Source organism: Heterodontus francisci, unplaced genomic scaffold (genome assembly GCF_036365525.1).
Source record: "Heterodontus francisci isolate sHetFra1 unplaced genomic scaffold, sHetFra1.hap1 HAP1_SCAFFOLD_83, whole genome shotgun sequence".
In the NCBI taxonomy this organism is placed as follows: domain Eukaryota; kingdom Metazoa; phylum Chordata; class Chondrichthyes; order Heterodontiformes; family Heterodontidae; genus Heterodontus; species Heterodontus francisci.
Genome location: NW_027141917.1, coordinates 2170487 through 2174652, shown reverse-complemented (window position 1 = coordinate 2174652; position 4166 = coordinate 2170487).

Below are 4166 nucleotides of genomic sequence, written 5' to 3'. Positions count from 1 at the left end.
GTAACTGACCGCCCTATTTCCGGGGTAACTGACCGACCTGTTTCCAGCATTACTGACTGCCCTGTTTCAAGGATAACTGACTGCCCTGTTTCCAGGGTAACTGACTGCCCAGTTTCCAGTGTAACTGATCACCCTGTTTCCAGGGTAACTGTCTGCCCAGTTTCCAGGGTAACTGATCACCCTTTTTCCAGGGTAACTGACTGCCCTGTTTCCAGGGTAACTGACTGACCAGTTTCCAGGGTAACTGTTCACCTTGTTTCCGGGATAACTGACTGCCCTGTTTCCGGGATTGCTTACTGCCCTGTTTCCAGGGTGACTGACTGCTCTGTTTCCAGGGTAACTGACTGCCCTGTTTCTGGGGTAACTGACTGCCCTGTTTCCAGGGTAACTGACTGCCCAGTATCTGGGCAATCTGACTGCCCTGTTTGCAGGGTAACTGACTGCCTAGTTTCCAGGGTAACTGATCACCCTTTTTCCGGGATAACTGACTGCCCGGTTTCGGGGATAACTGACTGCCCAGTTACCGGGGTAACTGACTGCCCTGTTTCCAGGGTAACTGACTGCCCTGTTTCTGGGGAAACTGACTGCCCTGTTTCCAGGGTAACTGACTGCCAAGTTTCCTGGGTAACTGATCACCCTTTTTCCGGGATAACTGACTGCAATGTTTCCAGTTTAACTAACCGCCCTGTTTCCAGGTAAAACTGACTGCCCTGTTTCCAGGATAACTGACGGCCCTGTTTCCAGGGTACCTGATCACCCTGTTTCCGGGATAACTGACTGCACTGTTTCCAGGGTAACTGATCACCCTGTTTCCAGGATAAATGACTGCCCTGTTTCCGGGGTAACTGTCTGCCCTGTTTCCACGGTAACTGATCACCCTGTTTCCAGGATAACTGTTCACCCTGTTAACCGGGATAACTGACTGCCCTGTTTCCGGGATAACTGACTGCCCTGTTTCCAGGGTAACTGACTACCCTGTTTCCAGGGGAACTGACTGCCCTGTTTCCGGGGTATCTGATCACCCTGTTTCCGGGGTAACTGTCTAACCTGTTTCCAGGGTGACTGACTGCCCTGTTTGCAGGGTAACTGACTGCCCAGTTTCCGGGGTAACTGAGTGCCCTGTTTCCAGGGTAACTGATCACCCTGTTTCCGGGATAACTGAATGCCCTGTTTTCGGGATAACTGACTGCCCTGTTTCCAGGGTAACTGACAGCCCTGTTTCCGGGTTAACTGACTACCCTGTTTCCGGGATAACTGACTGCCCTGTTTCCGGGGTAACTGACCGCCCTGTTTCCAGGATAACTGATCACCCTGTTTCCGGGGTCACTGACCACCCTGTTTCCAGGATAACTGACTGCCCTGTTTCCAGGGTGACTGACTGCCCTGTATCTGGGTTAACTGATCTCCCTGTTTCCGGGGTAACTGACCGCCCTGTTTCCAGGATAACTGACCTCCCTATTTCCGGGGTAACTGACCGCCCTGTTTCCAAAATAACTGACAGCCCTGTTTCCAGGATAACTGACTGCCCTGTTTCCAGGTTAACTGACTGCCCTGTTTCCGGTGTAACTGACTGCCCTGTTTCCAGGGTAACTGTTCACCCTGTTAACCGGGATAACTGACTGCCCTGTTTCCGGGATAACTGACTGCCCTGTTTCCAGGGTAACTGACTACCCTGTTTCCAGGGGAACTGACTGCCCTGTTTCCGGGGTATCTGATCACCCTGTTTCCGGGGTAACTGTCTAACCTGTTTCCAGGGTGACTGACTGCCCTGTTTGCAGGGTAACTGACTGCCCAGTTTCCGGGGTAACTGAGTGCCCTGTTTCCAGGGTAACTGATCACCCTGTTTCCGGGATAACTGAATGCCCTGTTTTCGGGATAACTGACTGCCCTGTTTCCAGGGTAACTGACAGCCCTGTTTCCGGGTTAACTGACTGCCCTGTTTCCGGGATAACTGACTGCCCTGTTTCCGGGGTAACTGACCGCCCTGTTTCCAGGATAACTGACTGCCCTGTTTCCAGGGTGACTGACTGCCCTGTATCTGGGTTAACTGATCTCCCTGTTTCCGGGGTAACTGACCGCCCTGTTTCCAGGATAACTGACCTGCCTATTTCCGGGGTAACTGACCGCCCTGTTTCCAGTATAACTGACAGCCCAGTTTCCAGGATAACTGACTGCCCTGTTTCCAGGTTAACTGACTGCCCTGTTTCCGGTGTAACTGACTGCCCTGTTTCCAGGGTAACTGATCACCCTGTTTCCGGGATAACTGAATGCCCTGTTTCCGGGATAACTGACTGCCCTGTTTCCAGGGGAACTGACTGCCCTGTTTCCGGGGTAACTGACTGCCCTGTTTCCGGGATAACTGACTGCCCTGTTTCCAGGATAACTGATCACCCTGTTTCTGGGGTAACTGACTGCCCTGTTTCCGGGGTAACTGACCGCCCTGTTTCCAGGATAACTGATCACACTTTTTCCGGGGTCACTGACCACCCTGTTTCCAGGATAACTGACTGCCCTGTTTCCAGGGTGACTGACTGCCCTGTATCCGGGTTAACTGATCTCCCTGTTTCTGGGGTTACTCACCGCCCTGTTTCCCGGATAACTGACCTCCCTATTTCCGGGGTAACTGAGCGCCCTGTTTCCAGGATAACTGACAGCCCTATTTCCAGGATAACTGACTGCCCTGTTTCCAGGTTAACTGACTGCCCTGTTTCCAGGTTAACTGACGGCCCTGTTTCCAGGGTAACTGACCGCCCTGTTTCCGGGGTAACTGATCTCCCTGTTTCCGGGGTAACTGACCGCCCTTTTTCCAGGATAACTGACCGCCCTATTTCCGGGGTAACTGACCGACCTGTTTCCAGGATTACTGACTGCCCTGTTTCCAGGATAACTGACTGCCCTGTTTCCTGGGTAACTGACTGCCCAGTTTCCAGGGTAACTGATCACACTGTTTCCAGGGTAACTGACTGCCCAGTTTCCAGGGTAACTGATCACCCTTTTTCCAGGGTAACTGACTGCCCGGTTTCCAGGGTAACTGACTGCTCAGTTTCCAGGGTAACTGTTCACCCTGCTTCCGGGATTACTGACTGCCCTGTTTCCGGGATTGCTGACTGCACTGTTTCCAGGGTGACTGACTGCCCTGTTTCCAAGGTAACTGACTGCCCTGTTTCCGGGGTAACGGACTGCCCTGTTTCCAGGGTAACTGACTGCCCAGTTTCTGGGGAAGCTGACTGCTCTGTTTCCAGGGTAAATGACTGCCCAGTTTCCAGGTAACTGATCACCCTTTTTCCGGGATAACTGACTGCCCTGTTTCCGGGATAACTGAATGCCCTGTTTCCAGGGTAACTGACTGCCCAGTTACCGGGGTAACTGACAGCCCTGTTTCCAGGGTAACTGACTGCCCTGTTTCCATGGTAACTGACTGCCAAGTTCCCTGGGTAACTGATAACCCTTTTTCCGGGATAACTGACTGCCCTGTTTCCAGGTTAACTAACCGCCCTGTTTCCAGGTAATACTGACAGCCCTGTTTCAAGCATAACTGACTGCCCTGTTTCGAGGGTAACTGACTGCCTGTTTCCAGGGTAACTGACTGCCTTGTTTCCGGGGTAACTGACCACCCTGTTTGCAGGGTTACTGACCACACTGTTTCCAGGATAACAGACTGCCCGGTTTCCAGGGTAACTGACTGCCCTGTTTCCGGGGTAACTGACCGACTTGTTTCCAAGATAACTGACCTCCCTATTTCCAGGGTAACAGATCTCCCTGTTTCCAGGATAACTGACTGCGCTGTTTCCAAGATAACTGACTGCCCTGTTTCCAGGTTAAGTGACTGCCCTGTTTCGGGGTAACTGAACACCCTGTTTCCGGGATAACTGACTGCCCTGTTTCCAGGGTAACTGACTGCCCTCTTTCCACGGTAACTGATCACACTGTTTCCGGGATAACTGACTGCCCTGTTGCCAGGTAAAATGACTGACCTGCTTCCAGGGGAACTGACTGCCCTGTTTCCGGGGTAACTGATCACCCTGTTTACGGGATAACTGACTGCCCTGTTTCCAGGGTAACTGACTGCCCTGTTCCCAGGGTAACTGACCGCCCTGTTTCCGGGGTAACTGACTGCCCAGTTTACAGGATAACTGATTGCCCTGTTTCCGGGGTACCTGATCTCC